Source organism: Xiphophorus hellerii, chromosome 19 (genome assembly GCF_003331165.1).
Source record: "Xiphophorus hellerii strain 12219 chromosome 19, Xiphophorus_hellerii-4.1, whole genome shotgun sequence".
Taxonomy (NCBI): domain Eukaryota; kingdom Metazoa; phylum Chordata; class Actinopteri; order Cyprinodontiformes; family Poeciliidae; genus Xiphophorus; species Xiphophorus hellerii.
The window spans coordinates 15,213,904-15,233,746 of NC_045690.1; the positions used below are offsets into that span (position 1 = coordinate 15,213,904).

The 19,843-nt window shown below is 37.4% G+C and overlaps 1 protein-coding gene across 1 annotated transcript in view; it reads left to right on the forward strand.

Annotated features, from left to right (window-relative positions):
- The first annotated feature begins 15,633 nt into the window (after positions 1 to 15,633).
- Positions 15,634 to 19,843, forward strand: part of LOC116709132 (leucine-rich repeat and fibronectin type-III domain-containing protein 2) — a 171,989-nt gene continuing 167,779 nt past the window's right edge. Inside the window, exon 1 of the mRNA XM_032547485.1 lies at positions 15,634 to 17,037. The gene's annotated coding sequence lies outside the window, so the exon portion shown is untranslated. The remainder of the gene's footprint in view (positions 17,038 to 19,843) is intronic.

The following is a 19,843-nucleotide window of genomic DNA, read 5'->3' on the forward strand; positions in this document are numbered from 1 at the left end:
GATTATAAGATGCAGCAGTCTAGCCAAGGGCTCGATTCCTTATTAATTCACTTTTCTCCCCGAACCGCGCTGTGCCTTTGTTAGAAATGTTTTGACAAGATAAAGATCTCAAAGGCAAGACAAAAGCTGTCGAACACCGATTTCAGGATTGACTGGCATTATTATAGTCATAATTACAGGAACAAAGAGTAAAACTGAGTAATTCTACCACTCCTCTAGAAGAGTATACATTTTTATTACATGTGCAAAAATGAACTTCTTTTTGCTATTGTTTTACAGCACAAAACAAAACATGCCAGCTGTTGTTCTTGCTGCCAAGAACAAAAGGTTTGAAAATAAGTAAAGCAAGTCACACATGCACAACCTTTTCCCAGATTAGTTTTATTTTTGTATTTGTTTTGCTTGCTTCTTCCCACTGGATTTACAGTGTTACCTAAACAATGTAAATCCAGGCTCTTCATGAACGTAAAGATGTGCAGATGATTATTCACAGCAATACATCATCTGCAGTGCACATAAAGACACAGATAGAGAAAATACAGACTTTAACAGTGCTTCATTCTAAGTGTGTAGAAATTCATGACTGCAGGTGCATTTCAGTAGAATTACAATCTGACTGGAAACAAAGATTACAGAAAGCCCCAATTTTGGTTTTTCACTAAATGAGATTACATGACACCAGCAAACAAATACATTGTCCAGTTTATGCACTCAATATTTGGTCAGGCTTCTAGTGACAGATTTTTTAAAATCATTTTTAAAAATTTTAGATAACTTTTAAGAATTATCACAGATCTCTTATTTGTCTTTGAACAAAAATATTTCAGACAACATTTTTGGTTGCATGGGGTTTCAAATTTTTATCTAGATCTGGGGCAAACATCATTTTAATATAGATCTCAGTTTTATCCTACTTTGGGAAAAAAATTCTGCCATTAGTTTACTTGTGGTGAATAAAAGTTAAGAGAAATTGATAGAAAAATTAAAATCACTGCTATGTCTTATCTTTATCTTCTCAATAGATTAAACTACTGAAAATTGTACCGGTTTGTGAAATTATGCATAACTTTAGAAATCGGAGCTATTTTTTCCTCAGTTTAATCTTTCAGTCCGAATTAATACCATCACAGCAGCTAATAGCCAGGCAGACTCTAACATTTTTTCTCTTGTTTTAAGACACAAACTAAGGCATTTCTTTTTCAATGTGTGGATAATTATATCATGGGAAAATATATATTAATATGGAGATTAAATGATGTCAAAGATGGTGTGTTTAATCAGCAGGGTGTCAGTTACTTCCAGATATTATGGAGAGAGAAAAAGGTGGAGAAAGGGGAATAAAAAATGGTAACAATGAAGTGAAAGCGAGAAAGTGTGATATTGCAATTTGTAATATATATATATATATATATATATATATAATACAAAAAAATTATTTAAATGAGCAATTTACTTAAAAAAGTGTCTCCTTGAAAGGAAAATAAAAGAGTAAATTAAGATTAACACTTTAGGAGTGTACAGTAAACTAGAAACATATCTCCAAGAAAGGATTTTTGGCTTCTGAACTCCTTTTGAAACCATCAAGTCACGTGCAGTTCAGGGGGAGTTGCATCCCAAATAACCCCTAGGTGTGAATTTGTTGGCCTGTCACAGGTGTTTTACATCTGCAGCAGTTTTCTCTCCTTTCCCCTCAAATGGAGTAGGATTGACTCAGTGACCCTGAAAGGAAAGAGGCAGCAAGATAGATTCAATTGGATGGCAAAGAAACTCTGTCAGTACTTCTGTCTTCAATTGTCTGTTTTGAAACACAAAACTTTCGTGTGAAGGAGAGATTTTTTTTCTTCTAATTAATAATGCTAGTGATGTAGCATCAAAAATAATTGTGAATCAAAACGTTACAACTCCCAGTAAGTTTGTGTGACTAATGGGAAAATGTACAAAGGTTTTTACACAAGCTGTTTATCTTAAGGATGCGTGTAAATCAAAATCGGCTGAAAAACAAAGCACTGGCACAGATTGCTTGAATTTAAGAAAAAAAAAAAACAACTGCTCTTAATTTTGTCTATCTTCTGTCAAAACACAAATGCCATCCGTTGTTAGTGACACACAGATCATATGAAATAAATACAGTTATAAGACAGCTTCAGTTATAAGAAAGTACAGTATTACAGTGAAGATGTACAAAGAGGATGCATCCTAACCACAGAATGTATTTAAACAGTGTTTATCAACATCTGCAAGTGAAAAATTCATTTTTGCATCTGTTGAAATATCTCACCACTTCTTTTTGCCCTCAGTCCAGCAAACTAAAATTTATTTAGAACCGAGAAATCTATACTGTCCTTCAAAAGAAATGTCTGGGTTTTTTTTTCAGATTTAAAAGCATTTCTCAATTCTTTATGATTTTTGGTCAAAGTTTTTCAGAGGCAGTGTGGAGCATCATTTTTGGTGGATCTTTCAAGTTTCAGGTCCCTGTAATAGGAAGCTATAACTGAAATATACCTTCTGTGTCTAATTAGCACATATTTAGTGTTAGCAGCAGTAGCTTAGTGAATTTGTATCACCGCTATTTTTTGAACAAGAACATTCTAATAGTTTCTATGTAGCTTCAATATTTACAGCAAAATTTAAACCCAACAAGTTTGATTTTAACTTAACTACTCAGTTAACTGTTTAACTTAACTAAGTGCAACAATGTTTTTGCTACATAAGACCATTTTGTCAGGGCACTATGTGCTTTAAACATGTATATTGTTTTTAACAATATTGTTTTAAACATGTATAAAATAGAGTTTTGTATTTCATATTGTATTCTGTCAGCGGACACAAACAACATAAAAATGATGTTTTAACAAAGAGGGATGGAGACAAATGCAAGTGACCTTTCACAGATTTTTATTTGTGCATTTTAAAAACCGCGTATCATTTTCCTTCCCCTAACAATCATAAAATACTGAGTGTTAGTCGTTCATATACAAAACCAGTAAAATGAATTAACATTTTGGGTTGTAACAGAAAAATATGGAAAATATCTTAGGATGTGACTTCTTTTGAAATGCTACATACAAAAATCTCTTGGCCTGTTGTCTGTCTACCTACTGTCTCCTAGCCCAGTGTTTGGGCCTATTATCATTGTTTATAACACAGGTCCCAGATGGCATCATCAGAATAAACATCAGTAAACAGCTGCATGAATCATTTTTGTCGCACACACATGTGGCGGCTTTGTTCTGCTCCTCCTACAGGGGCACCAAATCATAGAATATATCCCGTTTGAAGGTAGTGAGTAACAATGTGGTGTTTCATTCAGCTGAGAGGGGCTCGTTGGATAACAGCCAGAGGACATGATGTGCTCCATTACTGCTGGTTGTTCATCAAACAGCTCACAGTTCTGTTTCTGTGAGGACGATAAGACACAATAACTCCACCTGGCACCGTGCGACTGCAGCAGCTCTGTAATTTGAAATTACGACACACTGTCACATATTTTCTTATCTGAGGAGCACATTTGTGTTAATAGAATATTTTTCTCACAGAACGCGGCTTTCAGGACTGAGCTTTGGCATTTCACTCTGCAGGCATGCAGCTGAGTCTTTTTTTTCCCTTCTATGATTGTATACAATATATTCAGTGCTCTTGAATAAGTGCCCTTGCGGTTTTCTTCTGTTTTTGCTCTTTTGTATCTCTTAAATGTTTTAGATCAAAAAGACATATTTTGATATCCAGGATAACTTGCACAAATTCATTCATGTAATGTTATTTATTTTTAAGGAAACAAAGACATGTAAAACAAACTGGATCTGTTTGAAAAAAGTTAATATTCCTTGGTTAAAGCAATGATTGACAACGGTAAACTATGTTTTGGGTTAATTCCACACTAGAATAAAAATGGCTTCAATAGGAGAGCTCCACAGCCTAAGCAACAGTTGACAAAAAAAACACAAAGGTATAGTTTGCTTTCCAAAAAAAAAAAACCAACATCTTTTTCCTGCGACTTGTGTGAAAATATTCTGTGGACTGAATAAAAAGTGGAACTATTTGTAAGTAGGGCATTTCATCCAGCATAAATCTCACCCAGCATTTTACAGCATCAGGCCTAAAGCTAAACATGGTGATTTTATTTTGATGGTCTCAGCTGCTTTGCTTCCTTGGATGCTGATGGATAGTTCCATCAGTTGGAACCATCCGACTGATGTAACCATGATTTCTGCTCTCTACAAGACAATCCTGAAGATGAACATCCTGCTGTTAGATCACGGCCTTAAGCTCAATAGCACTGTGCAATCCAAACCACTGAAGGAGGTCCACATCTGAATGACTTCAAAAAAAGATTTGGAAGTCCCTAGTTAATGTCTGGCATTAAATCTGGCTGAGAAATTCCTGTATAGCCTGACCCTAAACAGGTGTATATGCTCAACACCCCTCGTAATCCCTAAATTAAAACAATAAATTAAAACAATTAGGTGGTCTGAATTCCTCTACAGTGATGTAACAAATTCATTGTCGGTTATCACAAATGCTTGATGGGCAGTTTTTCTGCCAAAGTGGCACAACAAATTATGGGTAATTATTTTTTTCACATAGGGCCAGGTTTGTGTGGCTAGCCTTTTCTTTGCTAAATAAAATCATCATTTGAAGCTGCTTGATGTATTTATCCAGGTTTTCAACAGCTTTGTCTGGCATTAACATTTATGTGATGATCTGAAAAATAAAGGCAAAAACACAAGATGTAATGGGACAACCTGAACAGTTGGCAAATGCAGGAAAGAGTTTAATTACAGTGAGGCTTTCTGAGAAGCAGAAGAGCTGTTGCTGATAAACTCATTTTAGAAGCTTTCAAAGCCAGAGCAGGTATTAGATTATTAAAAGTCTATCATGTTTTCTTGTGACGTGATGCAGTGCAGAATTGAGCCCTCATAATTTGACTTTTTCATTTCAGGTTTGGGTGTCCTGGAAATATAAAATTACTCTGTTTTCCATATTTGGGCACAACGGGTCTCCGTGAGTCTGTGCAGCAAATTTCCTGATGCTGCAAATTCACCTTTTCAATTCCCTCTTATTTCCCTGTTGTTTCTGTGTCCCTGTAAATTGTCTTCTTGTAGTCTGCATTGTTACACTTCTGTCAGAGAAAATGAAACGGGGACAAAAATGTAGTCCCCGTGACGCCGGTGATGGCTCAAAGTACAGATTTTATTTTTATTTTATTATGTTTCCTTCTATTGCAGCACTCTGTCGTAAAAGAGATGCACGGCAATCAAAGTGACGGCTGATGCTTCATGTTGTCATATCAGAGACACACACTCTGTTTTCGTTATGTGAGGGATTTCAAAACAGTTAAAGGCTACTCTTTTTTTATTTTATTTTTTAAAAATTAAGCTATACCAATCAAAAGTCAAGTCAGTTGTTTTAAATTATTATTTCCACATTTACTACCAGCCGCAGTGTGTCTAAACCCAATAAACAGATTTCCTGTGCAGATCCGGTGGCCAGCAATAAATAAACGGGCTGTCTTAAAAGGCAGATGTTTCTCTTTTCCCCCTGTTGTGCAGAATTGACTGACTGATTCAGGAACTGACTGTCATCTGCTTGGTTAATTAATCATTTTTCTCTCAATAATACTGACAGCATCGCACCTGTAACTGCTCATAGAGATGAGAGAGCATGTGCAGCAAATTTAACACTGCCCTGGGAGATTGAGACCGCTGAGATTACTCATTTCCAGACAAAACTGAATGGACATGTTCCTTGACCTGAAATGAGGAACTGTGCTGAACCTGTTGACACCAAAAACATCGGTAATTATTTCATCGAGGCACTGATGCTGCTGCACTCATCAGCAGATATAACAGGTTGTAATGGATTTATGTCAATGAGTTGGATTATTGGTTTTGTGGTTTTTCTTTTGTCAGTGTTTTTTTTATTGGTGGTTCTTTTCTGTATTGCATAGGGGAAATTTGAACAAGTAAATGACCAAGCTTTTCATAAAATAGTTTTCCCAAATGCAGCTCTGAATATAAACCATTACATTTGAATATCGAAAATGAACAAAATAGTTCATCAATATGGCCAAGAAGGTGGAAATAAAATATTTTGAACCATTGTATTTATTGAATCCTTACTGATTTCTTTATTTTATTTTTTTAACTAAATTGAAATTGTTTTATGTGAATAAATAGGATACAAAATAATTTAAATTGTTAAAAAAACGGAAAAAACCCCAATAACATTAGTACAAGAATGTTTGATCCTGGGATGTATATTTAATTTGTGTTTTTGGTTTTTGTGTGTATTTTTTAGGTTTTAGTTAATTCTTTTTTTTCATTGTTTAAAAGGTCTTGCCATATTACTTAATTCCTTTGTATTCAGTGTATTTATGTAGTCCTCTGCTTTGTTCCTTGTACATTTCCATTGATATCTTACCCTTCCCCATATTTCTGCCCTCTTTGGGTTAAAGAGTGACTACTGTTGTCAAATGTTCCTGTTGGTTACACCATTAAAGAGAGCAGCACTAAGACTAGATAGTATTTCAATTGGGCCAATCAACAAAGATGTGAATGATGATGTTGACTTTCTGCGTTGTTTCAGAATTGTAGTCTAACTGTAGTTTTAGCAATGGCAGCAGAACAAGCCATTGTTGGACAGCCTTCCAAATATTGAATCAACATTAATTGGCAGGCAATTTCCAGTAACCTTCATAGCGGTGAACTGGCGTAATGTTTGCGTAACTGGCAAATTTTAGCGATTGGGTAACATTTAAAACAGTCTACACCTCCAGGAAGGAATCATTTCTCGATTGGGTATAGTACAAGAGGCCTGTTTTTACCAGGTAACACTAAGACTGTTTTAAGCCAAATCCTCAGATAACTGCAGAGATCCATCCATCCATCCATCCATCCATCCATCCATCCATCCATGCATGCAGTCTTTTCTGTTTATTGGTGTAACTCCAGCACTTTCTTTTTGATGAGTGAAAGTATAACAGTCCATCATTACTTTGAGACCTAAAGGTTAGTGACTGCAGCTTTTGCCAGATGAAGTAAACTAAAATGATGTAACTGTCTCTAATGAGGACCACCCTGAGTGCAGACAGTTTTTTCTGCTGACCTCCCTGATAATTTCTCACTAACAGTTCAAGCAACAAAACAGACTCTAAAGTAATCTGATTTAGACTTGGGACTAAAATTTTAATTTGGTATGAGGAACGACAAACGTGGTTTACTTGAGTGACTAGGCAATTTGTTATGAACTCAAAAGAGACATTTTGAGAAACAGCCATTTGTGAGCACACCCTTTATTTTTTCAGGTCATGTTAAAACATGTCAACGTATTTTATTGGGATTCTGTGACAAATTGACACAAAGTAGTACAAAATTATGAAGCGGAAAGAGACTGATATTTTTTTGTGTCTGTTTACAAATAAACATCTGAAAAGTGTGGCGTGTACTTGGATGCTCATTGAATCTTTGCAGAGCCCTCTGTAACAACAATGCTCTAATGTTTGTGGTCCAACTGTGGCTCAGTAGCTACAGTAGTTATCTTGAATTAGAAGGTTGCAGATTTGATTTGATGCTGTGAGAGCTCTAGTGGAGCCAGCTGCACATTGTCTAAAAAAAATTAAAAATGTACAAACTACAAAGAAGAATACTTTCTGTTGTCTTCATGGCTTTCAAGAGAGCCTTTTCTTGGTAGTTGTCATACTGTTATTATTTTTCAGATGATAGAACGATTATTGTTCTGCAAGATGTTCAAAGCTTGGGTTATTGTTTGTTTTGGGGTTTTGTTTACTAATCCTCTTCAATTTTATCTATCCCTGACTTGTCTAGTTCTGTCTAGTCTAGTTTGTCTAGTTTGTTCTTTATGATGCTGTTTGTTCATTGATGTTCTCTGAGCAGGGACGTGCGGTGAGGTTCATAGCTGGTGAGGCACTGACTTAATCATATTCAGATTTACAAATATAGACCCCCTGCATGTTATTGTTTATGTAAGGAAATTGCGCGCATGTGGACAACGCTGGAGGGCAAAAAGACTATTTCCGTTCACTCAATCAAACTTGGACATGTAGATATTATTCATTTCGTGCTGTGCTCCACAGCGAAGGGGAAACCCGTTAAAGTACAACCCAAAACCACGTCTTTTGTCGCTCTCGGTATCAGCGCAGCTACGCACAGACTCGTTGCCATAGCAACTGACAACAACGACACAATAAAAAACACTCAAATATCTCCCAAGCAAAAAGCAGAACATTCAGTCTGTTGCAGTAGTATTGTTGTAGTATTATTTTGCGATTATTAATTAATTGCTGTGGTAAGAGGAGAAAACTATAAATATATCGCTGCACTTGACCTTACTGTATGGCTAGCTCCATGGCTAGCTCGCTTACAGTATCTTACTCTGCAGTTGTGGAATCACAATGTCTGGGATCATAAGCGCCCCCTGCCATGAGGCAAGAGAACTGCCTGCCTCACCTCGAATCTGTTCTCTGCCGTTTTTGATCGCTCTTCAGCACATGAAACACGTTACACACACAATTGGTGACAAAAAAACACTGTACATTATATACATAAGTTAAATTATGGAAAATCAGTTCATACATTAAATGTTTTTTTAGCCATTTTATTGGCGAACATGCTCTCAGAATGGCAGCCAGTGCAGTTAGCGAGAAGTTGCGCAATCCCAGGTGAGGCTCAGCTCGCTGCTGCCTCACCAGCTTCGCTTCCGAGCATTTGAATGGGAAAATGCAGAAATTCAGCGACTTTGAAGAAAAAATAATCTGAACTTTTTTAAATTAAATGAAAAATAGGTATAGTACAAACCACAGGGTGAAAATAGCAATATAAATGATTTTATCATTATTATTTTTCCATGATTACAGGTGAGGCTCTGCCTCACCTGCCTCCCCTGACCGCACGTCACTGTCTCTGAGTGAGTTTGCTGATAAAGTAACTGGGTCCACTAGATTTTATTTAAATGTGCCAGTGTAAACACAAAGCTTTGCAACATAATTTAGGTGTTCATCAAAATGTTCTGGCAAAGCAACAGTTCCTGGATTCCCAAGAACAACATAAAACACTTTAGGCTGGTTGCTGGCTGCATTTAATTACCTCTTTCCCATCTGTTGATGAATTAATTCCCTGTTAAAGAGAAGCAAATAAGAACTGTCAGACTGACTCATGTCATTACATGACGATCCTCGTGTTTAAGTCTGACCACACCGCTAAAATAAATTATTTTCCTTAAAATCTTATTAAAGCAGACTGATGGATCCTAAAGCTTCAGATTTCGCTCAGATTCATCTTTATCTCAGTTAAATATTCTTTATCTCATATAAAGAATATTTGATTTTGCTGAAGTCCTCAAACAAAGAAACCCACTTTGTTTTGTACATAATGAGACATGCAGCATAAAGGTCAGCATGTAAAATGACACACATACTTATTAGAAGCTACAGTCTTTGACAAATATCCTACAGCATCAGAAATGGATGGTAATTACATAATGCCTGCACCATCTATGTGGCCTTGTAATCAGGACACACTCTCGATTATCATCAGTCACTTTCAGAGAATTTCATAAAGCCTCACAAAAGGTTGTCTGACAGATGAAATGAGCTTCACTTCCTCTCAAATTCCTCCTGTGTGCTGCTTAATTTTTCATTCAGCTGCTTCTGTTAAAGTCAGGTGGTCACTGGGTCACAGACACTAAAGATGGCCCACCAGCAGAAGTAAAGCGACAATCTCAGCCTATTCCTTTTGCCTTTGATGGATTGCAAAAGAGGAATGTAGGATCGGAGCTATGCATCTTCACCATCATGCTGTCAGAGCAGCTTTGAAGCGATACAGATAAAATCAGTCAGACGGTGAAAGCACAAAATAGTTTATTTTCTACAAATACGTAACAGAATTAGCAGAAGTCAAAAGCTTATTGTGGTAGGTGTTGCACAATTTAGAAGGAAGTCTAAACTGAATCCTTCATTATTACAACATGCACATGTTCAGTTATTGCCAGCATATCAAAAGTGCATGAAAATGTATATACTATCACAATTATTTTGCATAAATACTAATCTCTAAACAGCACAGTCATGAGCCACATAAGATAAATTACTGTCATTGTGAAGTTTTGTTTTTCTTTTCCAACAGATATCCTCTGTTTTAATTGTTTCCTTTTACAGTGAGTTAGATCCTCAGAACAACCATGCCTTTACTTTTCACTTTTTAGCTGTTGTGTCCTCTTCAAATTTGTCTTCCTCTGATATCATGTCAATTGATGTAACAGAATTTATCGTTCTGATAAATCATATTTTATCAGAAATCGGACTATATGTTTTGTTATTGATGCAATAAATCAACTCAGTACAGAATCTCAATAAAACACACATACATTTGCAAAAATGTCATTTTATCTGCTTATAGACTGTGACTGCATGAGATTATTAATATTTAATCAGTAGATAACATCACAAATAATTTAAGACACCTGACATTAATCAACTGACAATATATCCACTATTTTATGATCAAAGCTGATTTTAATTTTCATGAATTTTCTGAAAACAAAGCTGAAGAGACTATACCACTACAGCTTCTTATTTTATCCCCCAAAAAATTCCCTTTAGCTCATGATGTGTTCTGTGACATTGCTTTCCTGTCTCTATTAAAGACAGATGTCTTTGAAAAACTGGGTCATTCATGTGATCACTGCTTGATAGCTTATTCCATCACCCCAACAACATAACCGCGTCATTCACCTCCTTCTGTTCCTCTCTGCTGTTCTCGTTCGCTAATTAATGAGAAGCCTGTGCCTGATTTAGCCGCTGATAGACAGGATCTCTTTCTTATCTCAGAGTCAGTCTCAGAGCTCAGATATTCACTCTCTCATCCAACATCCCCTCTCCTAAAAGCAGAACACACAGAACAAGCTGAGTTAGTTTGTGCCCCGGAGCTGTTGATCACAAATATTTTAAACTGCCTGTACTTTAATATATTTATATGTTCTGTCCAAGCAGCCAAATCTTCTCATATGTCCTTTAAGTGATCTTTCTGAAGTTTTTTTTTCCAAAGGTTGCATTTAAACTCTGGTTGCACTTTCACACGTCCTTTGACCTGATCAATATTTTAAAGTATGTGCTTTAAAAACAACAAATGGAAAACCAAAGTTTGAGGCTGACGACCTACGTTGAGCTGATGTTTGAACATTGTTTGAGAGTTTGTGTCTGGTCATTCAAACTAAAGTGTGAATGACCAGCTTCCAAAGGATCTCCTTGACCACCAATGCACTAAATTGCCAGTGAGGAAAAACCTCATTGCAGAGGGAACCCGCTCTGTAGTCACTGTTGACAGGTTTTATGTAAATGGCCAGCTGTTCCAGGATCAGGAGATTATTCTGTGGCTTTAGTGAGTACAACTGCAGGGAGGATTAAACAGCAACACTGACTAGATGATAGGTGACGTTTAATAACTTCAATGTTAACATGTAACTCATTGTGATTTTGATGTGTGCATCTCCCTGGTCCCCCATTCTTCCTTTCATTCACCATCTCACAAACGCACACATACCCCTCTCTCTTTCTGCATCATAAACACATGAACAAGTAAGAAAGATGGCCGGGATCAGCTCCTGTCGTCCAGTGATGTGGAAAGAAACCACATCCATGAGAAGAACCATGAGCAGAGAGAAGCCAAGATACATACCACTGCACCATTATGGCATTCATTCAATGCACAACCATCTCAAGCTGAACAAAAGATCCTGATATAATATCAGCAGACTACCAAAAGTCCTCCCAAAAATCCCTGCATAACTAAGGGAGACAGACAACCCATGGCTTCAAAGTGTCACTGACGGTCAAAAGCACCCATGCACAACTCACAGCAACCCACAAACTACAAACATGCAGGATACGGCCAGTCCATGAGATCCCCAAACATCTCAGAGCAACATGCAGACCCTGTCTATTCAAATCACACCTAAAAAAAAAAAGGTTGCAAAAACCCATTCCAGCCCACCTAAACGTTTTCTGTAGCATACCCATCATATGGGTCCAAAGATGAGGTGTGAAGGTGTCCCCACAACAATGCGGAACCACCACCAAACAAGTCTCTGAACCTTCTCTGCCTCAAACCCTTGATGTTTCTTTGCTGCCCCCACAGCAAAAAAACATGACATATACAGTATGCAGCACAACTGAGGCCAATACCAGAACTGGTGACAAGTAACAATGGCAGGAAGTCCTAAAGCCTATTTGCCCCTTAAAAACATTAACAATGTATGGTAACTGAAGGATTTAGCAATGCAAATAAGAGAAAACAGACACATAATCAAAATGTGTAGGGAAAGCCCACAAATCTAGAAAGCCCAGAAATTCCAGGTCTGGAACCGGAGAGTGCCAAATCCATGCGGAACAGGTCAGAGTGAGCCAAACAAAGAAAATACTGCAAAGCACAGCAGGAGCAGGGTCACAGACCACCAGACTGCAGACAAAGACAGAACCGATGCACCATAAGGGTGGGTGTTCATGCTTGTTTGTCTGGGTGTACACTTGCTGTATTATTTTAAAGGTGGATGAATATTTACTCTGGCAACCAATCAGGGTCCAAAGCAATTACTAAGCAATTACTAGTAATTGTTTTGTTGAAGTTTTTTTTGAAGACGGTTTGATAATTTTTTTTAATGCAGAATGATTGAAAACCAAAAGTGACATGAAGAACATGTTCTGTATTTTCATGCTTCTAAACTGTGCCTTCTTTATATAATCGTTATGAAGAGCAGTTTCTGTCTGTAAATTGGTATCACATTTTGCTCTCATGATGCCTTACTTTTACTTCCACATGTTTGTTTCCATGGTATCGTCATGTTAGCCTTTTAGCTTGAGAAAATGTATCAGTTTCATGTTCTTTTTTGTGTGTCTTTTCACATTTTCTGTTTATTTTCAGCTGCTATCAGTCTGTGTAATTGAAACTTGACAGTTTGGTTGTGAACTTAATCAAACAGTCCTTGACTCCTGTTCATTCTTTCTTCTTTACAAGTATATACACAGATTTTTTTTTTTTTTTTTAGGGCTAAGAGCCGCCATAAAAAGAAATACTCGTTAAGAATAATTACAATGACTTATGAGTAGCCTGACAGCTGGCCTCGAGAATCTCAAGGAGTTTGAAATTTTTTTTTACATATTACAGTAGAGCCAAATACTATGTGGTTCATTAGCTTTTCATTGGTGAAATGAGCAGCTAGTTTCAAATAATGCCTGCACTCTGTTGACTTAAATATCACAAATCTTCCTTTATGCTCAATTACTATTGAATATGTCAACCTTTTTTCTCAGTAAATATATTTTTGACATTGCTACTAACATGAAATTCACACCAGAAGTTGGTGACAACCCAATTAACTCATACAAATAAGAAAAAAAAAAATCTAATCCAATTAAGGTATTGGTAGAAACAGGAAAGAAGCATTCAACATCCTGAGGAAGATAGTAACATGCATTGTGATTTTACATATTCTTCAACACAAACTGTCTACAAATGCTGGAGATACTGGGGGTCATTTGGATGCATACTTATGAAGAATATCCCAGTACTTTTCTCAGTTCATCTTTCCTTTAGGTTTGCTGGAATCTGGTAGTACCATGTGCAATAAAGCAAATTCCAATTAAACTTCACTTCTGGTATGGTGTTTCTCTGAGGTGACATGTAGAAACATTCAACCCTTAATGTGTGTAGTAACTTCTAAACTTTCTGAAGCTTTGTGTGAGTGCTCCTTGGCTCTTTGACAATTCTATTAATTATTCTTTTGACTCATCTGTTAGAAATCTTACAAGAGGCACCTGGCCTATGTTGTTGTGAATGATCTTTTTTACAATTTCAGGTTTTCTCCAGCTTTACCTACTAATTTGTAAAAATTGGTGTTAGTAAATATGTCGGTCCCTCTGCTCAGAATGATCTACAAAACCACAGTGGACCTGGTTTGTTAAGGTGAATTTATTCAAATTTTGAATACATTAGAGGTTGGCACAAAGATGCCACGGTTCATCCAAGCTGCCAATAACCTGTCGCTGCTTTCTTTGTATTTTATATTTCTGAATTTTTTTTTTTTTTTACCCCTCCGGGGGGTCTTTTGTGGGCTCTAGTGTCCCTTATATGAAAGTAGGCTGACAGGAAACAGGGAAGGAGGGGGGGGAAGACATGCGGCAAATGTCGTCGGGTCCGGGAGTCGAACCCTCGACGGCCGCGTCGAGGACTCAAGGCCTCCAAATACGGGTCGCGCTAACCCCTACCCCTCCCCACCACGGCACGCCCCATATTTCTGAATTTTGCTTTGTTCTAGATTTTATGACGTTTGTAATTTGTGTAAATCTGCCACAGACTAAAACCCTTAGTCAGAAGCCACTGGTGAACAAATGGAGCTGGCCTGTCAGTTTCCTTTAAAGTCAGTGTGGACGCATTTTTGCTTTGCTTAGTCTCTTTGAAAAGAGGATGTAAACTGTGCCAGGATGATTTGACATGACAGTCTATTGCACAGTGAATAGCTCATATAGGTGCCACAAAAACAACACAAGAGCATGTCACATCTGTAATTAGGTAGTTTCTACTAATAATCAATCAGCAGTAATGCCAGTATTTTTTTTCTTTTCTCTTCTTAAAGAAAATATAAATGTCTGATGTAGGAGACCAGTTTATGATTGTGGTTATTAAAACAACTCTCTCTTGAAAGGAAAAAGTACCAAGTCAACGAACAAAGCAACCAATTTACTGAACTAACTAATTACCCAACTAATCAGCAAACTCAATTAACTCAAGTCTTCTTTCATTCTCCACTGTGCTTTACAGTTAGCATAAAACATTTTGCTATATTAACAAACACCAGCTAGTTCCGGTGCAACAAAATGCTATTATAGAGGTGGTCGCACTGAAGATGATAATTAATAAATTAGTGGATTTCATCGCCAGCATATGGCTCTTTTCTAAATGTTGCAGGAGGAATTAATGTGGACTTGTTAAATAAATAATGAACCTGCTTGTTATATCGTTATCATTCATCTAAGCTTGTTTGAAATTAAAATCATTTATATCCTGAGAATTAAAATAAAGATTACTTTAATCTACTGTAACACTGAAGGTTTTATGGGTCAGTGTTCAAAGCTATAGAGATGATCTCACCAAACACAGTTTGCATTCGACGACTATCATTTTAAAGCTGACAGCTGCAGGAAAACTGGACCTAATGAACCAGTTCTGGTTTGTGTCTATCCAGGTTTTGATGATATACAAATGTACACCCTGAGGTTTTGGTCCTCTAGGACAGATCAATTGGGTTAAATTAAAGTCTAATGAACAGCTGTAGCATGAAATATGTACATAATGTGACCCTAAGCTAATAGTATTAAATGCATTATCAAATTTGTTCAGTTTTTGTTCCAGATTAAGGTGTGTGTGCGTGTCCATTTGACTTCCCATGGTTTGTTTCTGATATTGCAAAGCCTCAAAAAAAAAGTATTCACACCCACAAAGGTATTCCAGATTTTATTACATTATAACCTCAAACAATAATTTATGTAGAAGAGAAACACAAACTAGACCACAACTGGACAGAAAAGGACAAAAAGCAAACAAACAGAAAAGAAATGAAAGAGCAAAATTGTAGCATGCATTTGTGTGAGTTATCTTTACTGTATTTAAATTGTTATTACAAATAAGAATTTGTGCAAGACTTAATAACAGACTTTATCTCCATCCAATCCAACAGAGCATGAGCTATTTTACAGTCCTTTTGAAGTGCTAAGCTCAGACATACCCCCAAAATATGTGGAGCTGTATTTTCAGTAGCCAATAGTTCTGTAATCTATGAAATCAGGGGCCTGAAAAAAAAAAAAATCTAAAATGTAAGTTAGATTTTTATTTGTAAAAAAAAAAAAAAAAAATCATTTATCTCTCACTTTGCAGACATGTTTTACATTATGTTGCCCTAAAATGGTATTAATTTGGTTGAAATGTGTGGTTGTTGTGTGACAAAGAGGGAAATGGTTCACGGGACATGAATGCCTTTGGCCATTGTACTATATAGTTATTCCGAGAGAACAGCTCATGAACTGCGCCTTCCCTAGATGGCACATCTACCACAGGACTGACACAGCGCAAACCCATTTGCCCGTACTGACACATATATACAAGTCCGTGCTTGCCAACAGCTCTGATAGGCTAAACAGGCGCTAAACACAAGGTAATCCCAGGTAGGTCCGTAATCCGCTGCAGACGGTTCGGTTCCCTGTGGACGTTGCCAAAGTAGCTCATTAAGCACAATCAACGCCCCACTTTTTTTTTTTCTTCTTTTTTTCCCCTATGTTAGTGTATGCGCACAGGAGCTGAGTTTCTGGCTGACCTGCTCCTTTTACACCCCTGCTGGTTTTCCTCTCGGTGGGCTCCGGGATGCTTCGTGGTGTTTGTGCCATCTAGGGTGTTTCGTTGTTCTATTGCAGCCTTTCCGGCACAGAGACTCTACATCTACTCCATCTACGCGCTCTCCGGACGAGCAAGTCGCCTCTGAAATATTAAAGATAAACTCTCAACTTTGTTTTGGATTTTTTTCGTCTCCTTTTGAAAGAATTCCTGCTTTCTGTTCGGATAACTACTTTGGATATTGCAACCATTCCAAGGACGAGGATTCGATTAGCGAAGAGCAGACAGGGGGGGAGACCTGTTTGTGCGAATGTAGCGACTTTTCCGGCGAGGAAATACACAGACAACTGCAGCGAGCTGGTTATTTTTACTACAAAAAGAATGCTGTGAAGCTCCATGTCGCAGCTTGGCTTCCGGCTAAAAAAGCGCAGATTTAACGCAGCATCTGCTGGTGCGGGGAGGGAAAAAAACTCGTCTAGAGCGAGAGAAGGAGCGATATGCGGTCGGCGGGCGCCTGGTTTTGCGGTTCTTCTGGAATTAGTGGAGGAATGGAAAGGGAGCGGCTGTAAGGCTCAAACCTTGGGAAGGGGGGAAAAAGGAGTTCTGTGTTTGGCACATAATGGATCATTATCCGCCGGTGCAGGTAAGAAATAACATCAAAAGCCCCCAGAGGTTAGATCTGTTTTGTTTCATGTTTGTTCTTCATCTGCTGCATGCACGGTGATCATGAAGAGTCAGTTTACATTTGTGCAGGAGCCTGCACAAAGGCAAGGTGAGGTGTTTATTGGATGAAGGGTGGCTCAGTCTTCGGACAATTACTGCTTCTCACAGAAAGTGACCTGACCAGCGAAGAGCTGCTGGACCTCTCAGTTGGACATTTAATTGAATTAAAAATGTACATCCGAAGACACATTTGTGGTTGTGTGTGGACGCAGGAGAGTAGCGTCGATTAAGTCTGTTTATGAAATATTTTTTTTTCTCCCAAAATGTCCCCTTGTAATTCACAAAGCTTCGTAATAAACTCTCCCTAAGTTGTACGAATGGAGGCGTATGTGTGCGCGCGTGTGTGTGTGTGTGAGATAGGGGATTTTATTGCGAAATTCCCTTGACATCCTAAGAAAAATATTGGCTCGTGCATGTGCAAACAATCGCAGCTATTTATATGCTTGTGTGTGTGTTTGAGGTTAGCGGGCTCTATGGCCGCCATGAGGCACTAACTCCACCACCTTCTGTAATCACCACCCTCTTGTGGATTACATAGCAGTCGCGGAGTCGCAGTGAGAAATCGGTGTCCGGAGGTGGAGACCAGCCGGTCGGACTGTGCATGCAGTTCAGCACCGTGGACAGCGCACACAAGTCCAACTGCCGCAGGAGGCAGCGTTTCCACTCCCACAGTGGGGGCTTTTTTTTAATCGGCACTTGCTTGGCTGTTTACCCCCTTTCTAAACTGCCATCATATTTTAAGCATAAGGTTTTATTCAAGCAAAGTCACTGTACTCATGAAAACACTACAATGACTCAGTGGCAGGTGCGTTCCTCTCTCTCTCTCTCTCTCTTTCTCTACATGTATATATACAATATATACTTATATATTCAGCCTCGTGTTAATTTGCAGAAGCAAAAGAGAACAAAGAGAATAGAGGAGAAACAGCTCACCAGTTGTTTTAGTTCAGTGTCAGTCCAAGACATTAATCTCATCTGGCTTTATTAATATCCACCTCTATAGCATGTACTTTTCAAGCTCACTCACCCTGTCTTTGCCATTTAATATGTTGCTGGAAAAATTAAACACTTTGCCACTGAATATTTGAATTGAACTTCCACTTTCTAGTTCTTTCTCAGCAACAATGTTGGACCCCTGTTGAGTATTTTGAAGCTTTCAATTTTATTTAATCAGCTTTTTTTCCCTGCCTTTTTAGGTGTCAAGCAATATCTGCTATATTCCCTCAAGGTTTTCATTATTATTATTTGCTCAACATGAAAGGAATTCCCTCAGGAAACAAGAAGTTCATGTGAAGCTACTTTTACTTTAGTCTCCTTTTTGTTTTGTTAAGACCAAGTTCTCAAACTAGATTACTCACGTTAGGTGACATGACAGTTTTCCAGACAGGAAGGCTTCAGCTATCCATCATCTCCATTGAAGTTGTTTATATTCAGCATTCAGCTTGCTGATAATTCAGTGGCACACAAACTATAGATTTTAAAGCTTGAAGCAACATTAAGTTGACTGCAAATTGTTAGATTAGCACAAAAACAAACCATGAAGTTATTTTGCGAAATATAGGCCAAAGAGGCGGTTTCATTAAAATTCTGATATTTCAGTAAATTCGCCAAAATATTTGAATCTGCTAAGGTCTGTTCTGGCCCTTGAGAAACATCTAACTTTGCAGGCACTTAATGCCATGCAATCCCCTGCATGATATAGGTTTACATGATGGTGTAAACCTCTAAGGTCAGTCACTGGAACTGTTCATGAAAGATTTTCTTAATTATGTGCGTTGAGGTTCAGTCAAGTCCAAGTTATCTTATATTGGAAAATATTTTGTTGGCAAATGTTATGCTAGTTGCTAAATACTTTGCTATATTTGCCATGCAGATATGTACAATTGCTACACATGCAAACCTATGAGTAAAGGTGATGTCAGAAATGGTTTAAAAGATAATTACGCAATTTTATTTGCTAAATGTGTACTTAGGAGCTAAATATTTTTGCTATGTACCTCAAGCTGCTAAATGGTACACAATTAGATGTTTATCTCAGGAAATGTTTGGGAATGAGTTGTTTAGTTACATATCTAAAAATTATTAGGAAAATTCAATATTGGTAAAGAAAACATGTTTTGGCTTTGCTGACCCTTGTGAATTGTTTTATTTTTAGAAATTTGATCCTAATTTCAATGGTTATGTTTTAAAATTTATTCTGACATCTCAAACTATCATATTTTATTTTAAAAAAGTATAATTTCAGAATAGATAACTTTTATATTCATCACATGAAAATATGAAGTTACTGTAGCTAATCTAAAAACCTACACAATGGTGGTGTCCAAAAATTCTTTCTTTAAACTTTTTACGATACCTTTTCCAGCTTTCCGATGAGTGTTGGAAAGTTGTTTTGTTCATGTTTTGGACTCAGTTCTGCCGTGTCCATCACATTAAAAACAACAGAGACAAGCAGAACTCCTCTGGATTAAATAAACTCTGACGAAATGTCCCAATGTCCCACGATATCATGTGAAATGACAAAAATTAACAGTTAAAATATATTGACAACAAATATCAGATGCTCCATATATCAACTACTCATAAGACAAAATCATCTAAATTATGTCTCAAGGAAATTACATATAGCGTTGATAGTGTGAGCAGATAAAGTGAATAGGGCCTTTGGCTTTATCCAATCCCTACTTTAATACAACACAACCAGGGACCTCAGTCACATTGCATTT